Raw genomic sequence first — 17,513 nt, forward strand, 5'->3', positions numbered from 1 at the left:
ACTGTGGTGCCCCACAGTGAAGACTCCATGTAGGGGCTCCAACCTCACATTTTTCCTCTGCACTGACCTAGTAGAGGTTCTCCATTAGGACTCTGCCCCTATAGCAGGCTTCCTCCTAGACATCCAGGCTTTTCTATATATCCTCTGAAATATAGGCAGAGGCTCCTAAGTCTCACCTCCTGCATTTGGTGCACCCACAGACTTAACACCACCTGAAAGCTGCCAAGTCTTATGGCTTGCACCCTCTGAAGCAGAAGCCTGAGCTCTACTTGGGCCCCTTTTACCTATAGCTAGAGCTGGAGAAGCTGCAATGTAGTGAGCAGTGGCCCAAGGATGTGCATTGCAGTGGGCCTGGTTCATGAAACCATTCTTCCCTTTTAGACTTCTGGGCCTGTGCTGGGAGGGGCTGCTGGGAAGGTCTCTGAAATGCCTTTAAGGCCTTCTCCCCATTGTCTTGGATATTAGCACTTGTCTTTTTTTGTTGTTGTTGTTTAGTTATGCATATTTCTGTGTGAATTTCTCCCCTGAAATGGGCTTTTCTTTTCTACCACATGGTTAGATTACAAATCTTCCAAATTTTTACACTCTGCTTCCCTTTTAAATATAAGTCCCAGTTTCAGAACATTTCTTTGTTCACACATATGTGCATAGGGTGTTAGAAGCAGCCAGGTCACATCTTGCTTTGATGCTTAGAAATTTCTTCTGCCATATACCCTAAATCATCTCTCTAAACTTTAAAGTTCCATAAATCCCTAGGGCCAGTGCACAATTTAACCAAGCTCTTTTTTAAAGCATAACAAAAGTGAACTCTGCATTAGTTTCCAATAAGTTCCTCATCTCCATCTGTGACCTCCTCTGCCAGGCCTTCGCCATTTATATGACTACCAGCATTTTGGTCTTGATCATTCAACCAGTCTCTAGGAAGTTCCACAGTTTCCTCTATTTTCCTGTCTTCATCTGAGCCCTCCAAACTCTTCCAACCTCTTCCCATTACCCAGTTTCAAAACTGCTTCTATATGTTCAGGTATCTTTTTAGAAATGCCTCAATCCTTGGTATCAGTTTTCTGTAAGTCCATGCTTGTACTGTTATAAAAAAAAAAAAAAAAAAATCTGAACCCTGGTAATTTCTAAAGAGAAGAGGTTTAGTTGGCTTAAGTTTCTGCAGGCTATATTAGAAGCATGATGCTGGCATTTGTTTGGCTTCTGGAGAGGCCTTTTTAGTCATCGCAGAAGACGAAGGGCAAGCAAGCATGTCGTATGTGGCTGGAGCAGTAGCAAGGGAGAAGAGAGTGGGGAGGAACTACACACTTTCAAATGACCAGATCTCATGAGAACAGAATCAAGGGAGAAATCTGCCTCCATGATTTAATTACCTTCCCCTAGGCACCACCTCCAACATTTGAAAATACAGTTGGACATGACATTTGGGTAGGAACACAGATCCAAACCATATCAATGTCACTTAGTGATTTTGGCAATTATTTGTTTTTTAATTAACCAGTTGAGTACCTTGGGACATAAATACAATGGCATTGTTCTGAACTTGTAGGCATATGTTATCTATTAAGAATCAGTACAAAATGACAAACACAGATTTTTGCAACATATTGGGTATAGAGAGCAATGCATTCAAAGATTTATTTATTTCTCTTATCTAGGTAAGTTCTTGTTTCAAACTGTTTTTGTCAAGCATATAGCAATGGAGTTTAGAGCTTAACCAATAAAAATTAATGGCAGTATCTTATATCTACATTTTCTATAAAATACATCATAGGAAAATATGCATTTATAGGACAGTTTATAACTTAGAAAATAAATATTTTGACTTAGCTGTTGAATAGATCCATAACTGTGGAGTAGCTTCTCACACATTAAATTTTGTTTTTTAATCCCAGAACATGTCGATGGTGATAAACTTAAATGTATTACTAAATAAAATGTGAAAATACTATGTCTCTTTTAAATTTTATGATGGTAAACTTAGAAGACTATGATGAGATTTCTATCAACTTATTATTGTCTTTTCTTTAGAAAGCTCACTGTTACACCTCAAGACAACAACAACTTCTTGGTTTATGGCAAAATATCTTAGCTTAGTATGAACTCTGCTAATTTGTACCCTGCTGTGAAGTTATCAAAAGTATTAGAACTAAGATTAGCATAAACTTCATATTCAATTTGGCTATTTATACATAAAATATTCATTATTACTGGATATCTTTTATATAATGATCAATTAGGCATTTGCAAGAACATAAGAGAAGTAATACTTTTACAAATAAATTTAAGTGGCCAAAGCTAACATAATAAAGCATTAACAAAAAGATCTTTCAAAGGATATTGGCTTTATTATACTACATCTTAATCTTATTCGAATAAAGGCATATAGCTGTGTAATATTTTGTATTGCTTTCTTTGCTTTTCTCTTAGATTATGTGGGTTAATACAATCAAATTAAAGGTGAAAAAAACCAAACATTTTTAACCTATCTGGTTTGGGCAAAGTGATGATAATATTGCTGATTTTTAAATCTCCAAAGTTCTCACAAACAATTTGAGGAAGTAATATAACAAATAAACCAAAACCCAAAAACAAATCAATAAAAGCAACTTTGCATATCACCTTTAATAATACTGGTAAAATACCAGGAATTCTGGAATATGAGTTAATCAACTACTAATGATCTCAATAAAAGTACAAGGATCAGTAGATATGCAGAAGCCAGTGGAGAAAGGGAAAAAATAATTCTGGTGATCTTAAGGGTCTTGAATATCATTACTGACTACAAGTCCTCGACTTCAAAAGAAAAGAACTACAATGATGGTGTAACATTCAGCCACCAGATCTGAGAACAAATGTTAAATCTGTCATACACGATTTAAAATATGTAAAAATTTAAATACTGACTACAGTGTTACAAAAAGAGAGAGGAGATTAGATATATTTAAGGAATTCTGAGGTCCTTTTGCTGTTTGGAAATTGGTAAATACATTAATATATTTTTGTGGTATTAATAACAATAATAATTATTGTAATTACTAAGATAACTACCAGAAGAATAGTAAAAAGAATATAAGATTAGTAAGTTAATACAAAGAAAAAGTGGAAAATAAAACAGTTGAAATTAATAAAACAAAGGAGGGGGAAAAAGAGAATATAATACATGTAGGACAAATAGGAAATGAGTAGTAAGACGGTAGATGTAACTCCAAGTATATCAGTCGTTATGGTACATAATAAATGGTCTAACAAATTCAATTAAAGGCAAATAATACAATGTTATATATATTTAAATATCCAACTACATGCTGCACACAACAGACTCCCTTTAAATATGGAGAAAGAAATTTTGAAAGCAAAAGAACAAAAAATCATACTATGAAATTATTACTATAGTAATTTTAGTAAAAGTACGCTTTATAGAAGCAACATTACTAGAGAAAGAGAAAGATTTTGTCATGGAAGAAGGGGTAGGCCCCAAAAAGGTATTTATATATACCACATAATATAGCCACAAAATGTACGAAACAAAATTGGACAGATGTACACTCATTGCATGAGGTTTAATTTCATTTTAAGTTTTATTGAGTTTCATTTTAGAAATTATAAAATTCATTAGTTTTAAATATGCATTTCAAAGATTTTTAGCCGCTTTGGTGAGTCATAAAACCACCGTCATGAATCTGTTTAGAACATTTTTATCCACCGAGTAAGATTTGTCTTGTTCATTTTCAATTAATCCCTATTCCTATGCCCACACACAGGCAAACACTAAACTGTTTTTGTAAATATTTTTCCTAGGTATTTCATATAAATGGAATCTTACAACATGTGAGCTCGAATCTGGCTTCTCTTGCTCGGTGTAGTGTTTTTAAAATTCTTGCATGATGTAGCATGCATCAATATTTGCTCTGTTTTTACTGCTGAACAACATTCAACTGTGTGACTATAAGTCATTTGGCTGTTTGCTCAATGGTTGATGAACATTTGAGTTGTTTCTAGTTTTGAAAAACTATGAATTAATGCTCCTATGGACATGCATATGCAAGTATGTGTGTAAATATATGTCTTTAATTTTCTAGATAGGAAAATAATTGCTGAGTATTACGGTAGTTTTATGTTTAATTTCTTAAGAAGCAAAATAGTTTGCAGGGTGGCTGTAACATTTACAGTCCTGTCAATAATATATGAATAACTTCTTCTCCACACTCTCACCAGCATGCATTATGCCCTGCTACTGATTAAAGCAATTGCAATGAATGTGAAATAATATCTCATTTTGGCTTTAATCTGTATTGGTAAATGTCTTGTGATATAGACGTTTTAAATGTGTTTATTAGCCATTTGCACATCAACTTTGGTAAACTGTGTATTTGAATCTTTGGCCCATTTTTTTGATTAGGTTGTTTGTTTCTTAATATTCAGTTGTAAACATTTCTTGTAAATTATGAATAAAAGTCTTTAAGTAGTGTTTCATAAAAATTATTCCCAGGTCTTTTTTGTGCCTTTTTTTCTTTTTTTGTCGGGGGGGAGATTACTATTTTTTAAATTTAATTATTAAAATCTATAGATATTTATGGCATAAAACATGATACTTTGCAATATGTTCACATTGCAGAATGACTAAATAAAGCTAGTTAGCATATCTATTATATCACATACTTACCATATTTGGAGGATGCGACCATTTAAAATCTACTCTCAACTATAGCCACCATTTTTGTGGAATAGATCTGAACTTATTTCTCCTTCTAACTAAAATTTTGTGTCATTTGATAAACAACTCCCACTCTCACCCCCTCCCAACACCTAACTCATGGTAACCACCATTTGACTCTCTGCTTCTATTAGTCTATTTTAGATTTCACATATAAATGAGATCATGCACTACTTGTCTTTCTGTGCTTGACTTATTTCACTTAACATCATGTCCTCCAGGTATATCCATGTTGTCACAAATGAGAGGATTTCCTTTTTTGAAAGTCTGAAGAGTATTCAATTTTTTATATATGACACATTACTCTTTATTTATCATCCCTTGATGGACATTTACGTTGATTCCATAACCTGGCTATTGTTAGTAATGCTGCAATGAACGTGGGAGTGGAAATATGTTTTTGAAAATTTCATCTTATTTCTTTGGGATTTATATGCAGAAGTAGAATTGGTGCATTACATGGTAGCTCTAGTTTTAACATTTTGAGGAAACTCCATGCTGTTTTTCATAATGGTTTCATGCTTTTCTCCATTTGAAACTGGCCCAATTTCCCCATGAAATTAATGTTTACTTTTTTAATAAACATAGAAATTGACCATCTGTGGAAAAAAAATTAAATATTAACTTTGAACTCAATTGAACTTCAACACAAAGAATGGTTACCTGCCAGTAAACAACCCCTGAGCATCTGCCCAGGAGCTAATAACTTATACTGATTGTTTTCGTAAGGTACATTTTCTGCCTTAAGGCAAACAAACAACAGAATCTAGAGAACAGGCTAACCTTCCTGTGTTCCCTGAGTCCAGTCACCAAGGGCCCTCGTTCTTGGGCCTCAGGCCAAGAAAGGGATACTACAAAAGGGCTAGGGTCCCAGAACGCACAGAAGTCCCGTGAGACCTCTCCTCATCTGTGCACAGACAGCGGCCAACTCTGGATCTCAGGCTATTGCTTCCCAGTCTGGTGATGAATCCTCCATAGTCTAATGAGTGTGACTATATATATATTTCCTTCTCCCCTTCCCATTGCAATTCACTTATTATATCATTTGCTTATTATACCATTTTCTTATTATATCTACATTACCATTTACGTAGGATAAAGGTTGTTTACCTTTAAAGGTATTGTGTATGTGTGTCTTTTCTTTTCCCTTCACGCATTTCCCACACAGAACACCATCACCATCCTAGTCTTTTTTTTTTTTTTTTTTTTTTGAGACTGAGTTTAGCTCAAGTTGCCCAGACTAGAGTGCAATGGTGCAATCTCGGCTCACCGCAATCTCTGCCTCCTGGGTTCACGCGATTCTCCTGCCTCAGCCTCCCAAGTAGCTAGGATTACAGTCATGCACCACCAGGTCTGGCTAATTTTGCATTTTTAGTAGAGATGGAGTTTCTCCATGTTGGTCAGGCTGGACTCGAACTCCCGACCTCAGGTGAACTTCCCGTCTTGGCCTCCCAAAGTTCTGGGATTACAGGCATGAGCCACAGAGCCTGGCCCATCCTAGTCTTAAAGCTTGAAACTTACATTTGTCTTATGAGTTCCTTTCACAGAAAATTGATCCTGAGGCCTTCCCCAGTAGTGTCAAGATACTGAAACTCCTTAATTTGTTTTCCTAACTGACCACCTGCTTCCTGCTGACCAACTCCTCTTCCTTACCCCTCCCTAATTTTTGTTTTCCTTCACATAGCTACATTTCTTCCTCACTATTTAAACCCCCAATTTTAGTTGGTTAGGGAATGGAATTGAGGCTTATCTCCCATCTCCTCTGCTGCAGCACCTGAATAAGCCTTCTTCCCAGGCAATGCTAACCTCAGTGATTGGCTTTCTGTGTGGTGAGCAGTGGGACCTAGATTGACCACCTGGCATTTCAGTAAACCATTGAGTATAATGATAGCTGTGAGCTTGTCGTATACAGCCTTTGTCATATTGAAATACATTTCTTCCATACATAAATCGCAAAGGATATTTATTATGACAGGAGGTGGAATTTTGTCAAATGCTTTTACTGCATCTATTAAGATGATCACGTTTTTTATCCTGCCTAGTTTTAATGTAGTGTATGGCATTTATTATTATTATTATTATTATTATTATTACTATTATTTAGAGTCAGGATCTCACTTAGTCACCCACGCTGGTGTGCAGTGATGCAATCATAGCTCACTGCAGGCTCAAACTCCTGGGCTCAAGTGATTCTCCTATCTTGGCCGCTCGAGTAGCTAGGACGTAAAGGTGCATGCCACTACACCCAGCTACTTTTCTTTATTTCTTCTAGAAATGAGGTCTCATTTTGTTTCCCGGGCTGGTCTCAAACTACTGGCCTCAAACAATTCTCCCATTTTGGCCTCCCACAGTGCTGGGATTATTGATGTGAGCCACTGCACCTGGCCTCACATTTGTTATTATGAATTATATTTCAGACAATTCATAGATCTCCATTAATTTGAGGTCAGTTACTGGAAATTTATTTTCTTTTGGTGGTATCCTGTTTCCCTGATTCTTTGTTATTGATGTAGCAAGTAGTGGGTGTGGATTCTGTTTAGTATGTGGATATCTAATTGTCTCAGCACTACTGATTGAACAGATTATGGTTTCCTAAATAAACTATCTAGAAAAAAATTTAAAAAAAAAACAGTCTAACAAAAATAGAAGAATTTATTTATAGATTTTTTAACTGGTTGAATTGATCTATATGCCTATTTTTATGCCAGTTCCATAGTGTCTTGACTTACTGCTGCTTTGTAGTATGTTTTGAAATCAGAAAGTGTGCGTCCTCACAATTGGTTTTCCTTTTCAAATTGTTACGGCTATTCTGGACCAATTACATCTTTATATAAAATGTATACTTATGTCAATTTCAGAAAAATCTGTAGAGATTTTTATAGGACTTGCACTCATTTTTGAGATTTATTTTAAAACTACAGCCATCTTAGCAATATTTTGTGTTCCACTCCATAAACAAGAAAGATCTTTTCATTTATTTAGAGCTTAACTACTTTTAATAGTATTTTGCTCTTTTCACCGTACAAGTCCTGCATGTGTTTTGTTAAATTAATTTCTAATTGTTCTATTTTTTGATGTTGTTTTAATGAAATTTTTTTCTTTATTTTCATTTTGAATTATTTATAGAAAACAATTTTTGTATATTATTCATGCATCTTGCAATTTTGTAGAACACTTTTATTTATTAGTTCTAATAGTTTTTAAATTTTATTTCTTAGAAGTTTTACTGTATAAAATCATTTTATCTGCATATAGAGATAGGTTGATCTGTTCATTTCCAATCTAGATACTTAACTTTTTTTTTCCTTGCCTCATTGTCATAGCTATAACCTGCTCAATAGTGTTGAACCATGAGAAAAAATGTTTTAATCTTGTTCCTAATATTAGGAAAAATCTCTAATTCTTTTAAAATTCATTATTATGCTAGTTATGAGTGTATTACAGATGTTCTTCATCAGGTTGAGGAAGTTCACTTCTATTAAGAATTAGAAGGTTTTTAATCATGAATGGGTGAATAACTTTGTCATAATTTTTCTTCTTGATATGGTCAAGTATTTACTTGTTCTTTATTATATTAAATATTATAATCCACAAAATTGAAGTAGATCTCACTTCATAGTGTGCAAACTATTTGCATTTTTCAATTGTTCTATAATTTATTTTTTAGCTTTCATTTTAGATTCAGAGGTGCATGTTTAGGTATATTATATAGGTAAATTGTTTGGGGAGTTCAGTATACACATTATTTTCTTCCCTAGGTAAGAAGCACAGTACCCATTACGTGTTTTGTTTTCAATCCTCAGCCTCCTCTCATTCTTCTATTTTCAAGTAGCCCTGGTATCTGTTGTTCCCTTCTTTATGTTCATATGTACTGAGGGTTTAGCTTCCACTTATGAGTAAAGACATACAGTATTTGGTTTTCTATTCCTGTGTTAGTATGCTGAGGAAAATTTTCTCCAGCTCCATCCTTGTTGTTGCAACAGACATGATCTCATTCTTTTCATTCTTCTTCTTCTTCTTTTTATTATACTTTAGGTTCTGTGGTACATGTGCAGAACATGCAGGTTTGTTACATAGGTATACACTTGCCATGGTGGTTTGTTGCACCCATCAACCCATCACCTACATTAGGTATTTCTTCTAATGTAATACCTCCCCTAGCCCCCCATCCCCTGACAGGCCCCAGTGTGTGATGCTCCTCTCCCTGTGTCCATGTGTTCTCATTGTTCAACTCCCACTTATGAGTGAGAACATGCAGTATTTGGTTTTCTGTTCTTGTGTTAGTTTGTTGAGAATGATGTTTTCCAGCTTCATCCATGTCCCTGCAAAGGACATGAACTCATTCTTTTTTATGGCTGCATAGTATTCCATGGTGTATATGTGCCACATTTTCTTTATCCAGTCCATCATTGATGGAGATTTGGGTTGATTCCAAGTGTTTGCTATTGTGAATAGCGCTGCAGTAAACATATGTGAGCATGTGTGTTTATAGTAGAATGATTTATAATTCTTTGGGTATACACCCAGTAATAGGAATGCAGGGTCAAATGGTATTTCCGGTTCTAGATCCCCGAGGAATCACCACACTGTCTTCCACAATGGTTGAACTAGTTTACACTTCCACCAACAGTGTACAAGCATTCTTATTTCTCCACATCCTCTCCAGCATTTGTTGTTTCCTGACTTTTTAATGATCACCATTCTAACTGATGTGAGATGGTATCTCATTGTGGTTTTGATTTGCATTTCTCAAATGACCAGTGACGATGAGCATTTTTTCATGTGTCTGTTGGCTGCATAAATGTCTTCTTTTGAAAAGTGACTATTCATATCCTTCATCCACTTTTTGATTTTTTTTTTTTTCTGGTAAATTTATTTAAGTTCTTTGTAGTTTCTGGATATTAGCCCTTTGTCAGATAGATAGATTGCAAAAATTTTCTCCCATTCTGTGCATTGTCTGTTCACTCTGATGATAGTTTCTTTGGCTGTGCAGAAGCTCTTTAGTTTGATCAGATCCGATTTGTCAATTTTGGCTTTTGTTGTCATTGCTTTCAGTGTTTTAGACTCGAAGTTTTAGCTCATGCCTATGTCCTGAATGGTATTGCCTCAGTTTTCTTCTAGATTTTTATGGTTTTAGGTCTTATGTTTAAGTCTTTAATCTCATTCTTTTTTATGGCTGCATAGTATTCCTTTCTGTTTATTTTCCACATTTTTGATAATTCCAGTTTACCACTGATGAACATTTAGTTTAATTCCATGTCTCTGTTATTGTCAATAATGCCACGATGAATATATGTATGCATGTGTCTTTATAGTAGTATGATTTATATTTCATTGAGTATATAACCAATAATGGGATTACTGGGTCAAATGGTAGTTCTGTTTTAATTTTTTCAAGAAATTGACAACTGTTTGCTACAGTGACTGAACTGCTTTACACTCCCACGAGCTATATATAAGTGTTTCCTTTTCTCTACAACTTCACCAGCATCTGTTATTTTTTGACTTTTTAATAATGCCCATACTGACTTGTGTGAGATGGTATCTCATTATGGTTGTGACTTGCATTTCTCTAACAAATAGTGATGTTGAGCATTTTTTATGTGCTTGTTGGCTGCGTGTAAGTTTTCTTGAAAAGTGTCTGTTAATGTTCTTTGTTCATTTTTAATGGGGTTATTTCTTTTTTGTTTGTTAATTTGTTAGTTTCTTACAGATTCTGGCTATTAGACCATCAGCAGACACATAGCTTGAAAATATTTTCTCCCATTTGGTAGGTTGTCTGTTTACCGTGTTGATAGTTTATTTTGTAGTATAGAGGCTCTTAATTTGATTAAGTCCCACTTGTTAATTTATGTTTGTGTTGCAATTGCTTTTGCCATCTTTATTACGAAATCTTTGCCAGATCCTATGAACAAGATATTTCCTAAGTTATATTCCAAGGATTTTATAGTTTTAGGTTTTACATTTAAGTCTTTGATTCACCTTGAGTTGATTTTTGTATATGACACAAAGAATGAATCCCGTTTCAATCTTCCGCATATGGCTAGCCAGTTATTACATCACCACTTATTAAATATGGAGTGTTTTCACTGTTGCTTTTTTTTTTTTTTTTTTGCCAAATTTGCTGAAGATCAGATGGTTGTAGGTATGCAGCTTTATCTCTAGGCTCTCTATTCTGTTCAATTTGTCTGTGTGTCTATTTTTCGACAAGTACCATTCTGTTCTGGTTACTGTAGCCTTGTATTATAGTTTGAAGCTGGGTAATGTGATTTCTCCAACTTTGTTCATTTTTCTTTGACTATTCTGGCTCTTTTTGGTTCCATATACATTTTACAAAAGTTTTTCTAATTCTGTAAGGAATATCATTGGCAGTTTGATAAGGAATAGCATTGAATCCATAAATTGCTTTCGGCAGTAGGATCATTTCAACAATATTGAGTCTTCCTGTCCACGAGCATACTATGTTTTCCATTTGTTTGTGTCATCTCTGACTTCAAGCAGTGTTTTATAATTCTTATTGCAGACTTTCACCTCCCTAGTTAGCTGTATTCCATGGTATTTTTTTTTTCCGGCTATTGTGAATGATATTATGTTCTTGATTAGCCTCTCACCTTAGTTGTTGTTGGTGCGCAGAAATGCTACTAATTTCTGCACGTTGATTTTGTATCCAGGTAATTTTCTAAGGTTGTTTATCAGACTTAGGAGCTCTTGGGAAGAGACTATGGAATTTTCTAGGTATAGAATCATATTAGGTGCAAAAAGATGGTTTGACTTCCTCTCTTGCTAAAAGGATATCATTTATTACTTTTTCTTGCCTTGCATAGAATATCTAGTCCAGTCTTATGTTGAGTAGAAGTGGTGAGAGTGGGCATCTTTGTCTTGTTCCAGTTCTCAAGGGGAATGTTCCCAGCATTTGCCCATTCAGTATGATGTTGATTGTGTGTTTGTCATAGAAAGCTTTTTTGTTGTATGTTTCCTCAATACCTTGCTAGTTGAGGATTTTAAGATGAACGGATGTTAAATTTTATCAAAAGCCTTTTCTGCATCTATTGAGAAAATTGTGTTGGTTTTGTTTTTAGTTCCATTTATGTAATGAATTATATTCATTGATTTTCATATGCAGAAACAATCTTTCACCATAGGGATAAAGCTTACTTGATAATGATGGATTAGCTCTTTGATGCACTACAAAATTTGGTTTGTAAGTACTTTGTTGAGGATTTTTCCATCTCTGTTTATCAAATATATTAGTCTAAAGCTTTATTTTTGTGTCTTTATCAGGTTTTGTTATCAGAGTGATGCTGGCCTCTTAGAATGTGTTAGGTAGCAGTCCCTCCTCCTCAATATTTTAGATTAGTGTTAGTAGGAATGGTATCAGCCTTTCTTTATAATTGTAGAAATCAAGCTGTGAATCAATCTGGCCCTCAGCTTCTTTTGGTTGGTAGGCTTTCTATTATTGATTCAATTTTGGAACTTATGATTGGTCTGTTCAGAGATTCAATACTTTTGTAGTTCAATATAGACATGCTCTATGTTTCTAGGAATTTAATTTTTTCCAAGTGTTTTAGCTTGGTGCGTAGAGGTGTTCAGAACAATCTCTGAGGAATTTTGTATTTCTGGAGGTTGTGGTAACATCCCGTTTGTCATTTCTGATTTTATTTATTTAGATCATATCTTTTTATATTAGTGTATTCAGTGGTCTATCAATCTATTGTTTTCAAATAATCAACACCTAGATTTGTTGATCCTTTGTATGGTTTCCTGTGTCTCAATTTCCTTCAATTCAGTCCTTACTTTGGTTATGTCTTGTCTTCTGCTACCTTTGGAGTTGGTTTGCTCTGTTTTTTTTTTTTTTTTTTTCTAGTTCTTTCAGTTGTGGTGTTGTTAATTGGAGATCTTTCTAACTTTTTGATATGTGCATTTAGCAATGTAAAATTCCCTCTTAACATTACTTTATCTACGTACTAGAGATTCTGACATGTTGTACCTTTGTTCTCATTAGTTTAAAAGAATTTCTTGATTCCTGCCTTAATTTCAATATTTATCAAAAAGTTACCAAAAAGTAATTCAGGAGCACGTTAATTTCCATGTAATTGTAAGATTTTGAGGAATTTTCTTAGTATTGATTTATATATTTATTGTGCTGTGGTCTGAGTGTGGTTGGTATAATTTTGTTTTAAAATTTGTTGAGAATTTTTTTTTATGATGGATTTTGTGCTCCATTTTAGAGTATGTGCTATGTGCAGATGAGAAGAGTGTATATTCTGTTGTTTTGGGGTGGAGAGTTCTGTAGATGTGTAATAGGTCTATTTGGTCAAGTGTTGAGTTCAGGTCACAAACATCTTTGTTATTTTTCTGCCCAGATGATCTGTCTAATACTGTCTCTGGAGTACGGAAGCTTCCACTATTACTGTGTGGTAATCTAAGTCTCCTTATAGGTTTCTAAGTACTAAGTATGTAAATCTGTGTGCTCCTGTTTGGGGTGCATATATTCTTAAGATAGTAATATCTTCTTGTTGAATTAAATACTTTACAAATATGTAATTCTTTTCTTTGCCATTTTTGATCTTTGTTGGTTTAAAGTCTGTTTTGTCTGAAATTAGAATAGCAATCCTAGCTTTTTTTCCGTTTTCTGTTTACTTACCAGCTTTTTCTGCATCCATTCTCTTTGAACCTATGGGTGTAACTGCATGTGAGAGAGATCTTTTGAAGACAGGATACCATTGGGTCTTCCTTTTTTATGCAACTTGCCACTCTGTGCCTTTTATTTGGGGCATTTAGCTCATTTACATTCAAGGTTAATCTTGATATGTACAGATTTGATTCTGTCATCTTGTTCCTAGCTGGCTAATATGCAGAGTTGATTGTGTACTTGCTTTATATGTCAATGATTCATGCACTTAAGTGTCTTTTTCTGGTAGCTGGTAATGGTCTTTCCATATTTAGCACTCCCTTAAGGACTTCTTGTAAAGCAGAACTGTTCGTAATGAATTTCATTAGCATTTGTTTTTCTGAAAATGATCTTATTTCTCCTTCATGCATTAAGCTTATTTTGGCAGGAATAAAGTTTGTGGTTGAAATTTATTTCCTTTATGAATAATGTATATAGGCCACCAATGTCTTCTGGATTGTAGTGTTTCTGCTGAAAGATCCACTATTAGTCTGATGGGATACAATTTGTAGGTGACCTGCTCCTACTCTTTTGCTGCCTTTATCATTTTTTTCTTTATTTCAACCTTGAAGAATCTGATAACAATGTGTGTTAGGGATCGTTTTCTTGTATAGTATCTCCCAGGGTCCCTGCACTTCTTGAATTTTAATACTGGCTTCTCTAGCAAAATTGGGGAAATTTTTATTGATTATATTTTCAAATATCTTTTCCAAGATACTTGCTTTTGCTTCTCGTTTCAGGGATGTAAATGAGTGATTAATTTGCACTCTTTACATAATCCTGTATGTCTCAGAATTTTTTTTCAATCTTCTTTATTCTTTTCTCTTTATTTTTACCCAAGTGTTTTCAAAACCTGGTCTTAATGCTCTGAGATTTGTCCCTCACCTTGGTTGATTCTACTGTTAATACTTGAGATTGTATTACGAAATATTTGAAATGAGTTTTTCAGCTCTATTGGATCCATTTAGTTTTCTTCTTAAAGAGGTCATTTTGTCTTTGAGCTCATTGTTTTATCGTATCCTTAGATTCCTTGGATTGGGTTTCAAATTTTTCCAAAGCTCAATGATCTTCATTCTTATATATTTTCTGAATTCTATTTCTGTCATTTCAGCCATTTCAACCTGGTTAGGAAACATTGCTGAGGAACTAGTGGGTTTGTTTGGAGAAAATAGTACACTGTGTCTTTTGGGGTTACTAGAGTTCTTGTGCTGGTTATTTCTTATCATTGTAGGCTGATGTTCCTTCAGTCTTTGAAGTTGTCTTCCTTTGGATGTGGTTTTTGCTTTTATCTTCTTTGATGCCTTTGGGGGTTTGATTGTGGAATAAAGTAGGTTCAATCAACGAGCTTCATTTCTGGAAGATTTTAAGGGGATAAGTCTCAACTCTTAGACTCTGTGTGCTAACTCTGAGGGGGGCTGATATATGGCCCCTTGCTTTGTTCTGTGGCCCTCGAGTTTAAAAACCTGCTGTGCTGGAGGTTCCAAAATGTTCCCAGTCCACTAGCTACAACACTTTGATTGGCAGTGATGGCTAAAGCATCTTGTTGGCATAGTGGCAGTGGGATCCATGTTTGCTCGCGTGTGCCAGCAGCTGCAGCAGTGTGGTGGGGTGCACATGCATGGGCTGGCATGGCACACTGGCAGGAGTGGGGCTGTAGCATTCCTGCTTGTGCCTATGCCAGTGGTCTCTAATCTTTTTTATATGTTGTTGGATTTGGTTTGCTTATATTTACTTGAAGATAACTGCACATATATTGGTAAGAAATATTGGTATGTAGTAGTTTTTCTTTTCTTGAGATGACATTGTCTATTTTTTTTAATCAGGCCATATATAATGGGTTATTTTTTTCTCTTTTATTTTCTTGTAAATGTGTTTTTAAGATTGGTGTTGATTACTTAATCTTTTGGTAAAATTAAACAATAAGGGCACTTAGTCCTTGACTCTTATTTATGGGAAGTTTTAAAATTACCACTATAAAAGCTTTATTGTTACAGATTGGAATATATTCAATATATTTTCTGTTTCCTCTTACGTGGGTTTTAGAAGTTTTGCATTTGTGGTAATCTATGTCATCTAAGGTATCTAAATTGCTTTCATACAGTTGTTCATGTTATTTCTTATAATCATCTTTATTTCCATAACATCTGTAAAAATAACCCTCTTTTATTCTAAATTTAACTCATTTGAGTCATCTCTATTTTTATTTTTGGTAAGTCTAGCCATAGTTGCCAATTTGTTAATGTTTTCATATAAGCAAAATTTGGTTGTATTGTTTTGTCTATTATTTTCTAGTCTTTATTGTATTGATTTCCATTTTCATATTTATTATTCACTACATTTTGCTTGTTTTTAATAAATTCTATTGTCTAAAAATAAAAAAATAGGTGAAATAACCAGTTTGAAAAGTTATAATATTTGTATCATAAACAATATGTAATATTCCTGATATAGAAAGAGCTTATACAAATTAAGAAAATAACATTTAAAAAGTCAAGACATATACATTGTGCAAAGAAAGAATTATAAATGCATACATAATACACAGAAATAAACACTAATATTCTTTAATGACCTGAAAAAATAATATTTTTCAAAAGAAGAAAACTATCTTAAGACATTACTTTTATTCTATTATATTTACAACAATTCCATGTTTTGATGACATAAAACAATAATATGATTAATAAATTAGCAAGGCTTGGTATCATGACTCATGTCTGTAATCCCAACACTTTGGGGGGCAGAGGCAGGATAATCACTTAAGCCCAGTAGTTCGAGACTAGCCTGGGCAATGTAGGGAGACCCTGTCTCTACAAAATACATACTTATATATATTTTTAACAACCAGGAAATGTGGTGCACATCTGTGGTCCTAGCTACTCTGGAGGCTGAGATGGGAGGATCACTTGAGCCTGGAAGGTCTGGACTGCAGTGAGCCATGTTCATCCCAGTGCACTAATTATCACTAAAAGAGTAATAATCCCAGTGCACTAAGTATCACTAAAAGAGTGATTTCAGTATCACTAAAAGACTAAATGTTTAACATTTTCATCACAAAAGAATATTAAATATCTGTGGTTCCATATATGCTAATTAGTTTAATTTAATTATTTCACATTGTATTACAAATAATAATACCACTTTGTACTTTATAAATATATACAACTGTAATTTGTCAACATATAACATATTTTTTAAATAGACAAAAAAATTTTTTTTAAGCTGGTATTGGAACTACAGATTCTCTAAGTGGGAAAATAACTGAGCCTTTAATTGTAGCATACAAACAAACAGAAAATAAAACAAATAACAAATCAGTGATTAACAAAAAGATCACAGACCTAAATGTGAAAGGCAAAGCTTAAAGCATTTTAAGAACATTTTAGTAAGTCTTTTGTTGAATTAGTTTAAGTCAAAATTTCCTGATATTAAGAATGTACGAGCATAAAGGAAAAGACTGAAAATTGTACTGATAAATTTGAGTTGTAAAAAAGTTTGTATAATGATACTATTTCCACAATTTAACAATAAACCAATGACAGTTAGGCAATGTAGTTTCAGTGCTTATAAACATGAAGTGATTAGATTCTGGAACATATAAACAACTTCTACAAATCAATGTATTTAAGAAAATGAAAAATAAGCAAAGGATATAGGCAGTCAACTCACACAAGTCACTTACATGACTGAGAAACATGGATGAATCCTCAATCTCATTTATAATCAGGAAAACTCAAAATCACACTGTTTCCGTGTCTTGTTTATTATGAACATAGCAAAACAAAGTTTGACACTACAAAGTGTTAGCAGCAGTGTAGAGTCCTGGGTACTCTCAGACACATATGGTACAGATATAAAGAAGTATAACTATTTTAGGGGGGAAATTTGGTAAAATTTCATAAAGTTGAATTTGATTATACCCACTGGGCCTCCTGTCAAGTCTGTCTACACTTAATCTCCAGCAATATGTCAATTAAAGTTAAAGTGTTCTAACCAATACTAAATTCAATTGTGGACTTCTGCTCCTGAACTTTTGTCCAGTAAGCTGTCTGTCTCTCCAGTGTTCAGGGCAGCAGTTTGTTCTATGACCTCAGTTCTCTGACATAGCAAAGAGTTGTTGATTTT

The sequence above is a fragment of the Mandrillus leucophaeus genome, unplaced genomic scaffold (genome assembly GCF_000951045.1).
Source record: "Mandrillus leucophaeus isolate KB7577 unplaced genomic scaffold, Mleu.le_1.0 Scaffold743, whole genome shotgun sequence".
Lineage (NCBI taxonomy): Eukaryota > Metazoa > Chordata > Mammalia > Primates > Cercopithecidae > Mandrillus > Mandrillus leucophaeus.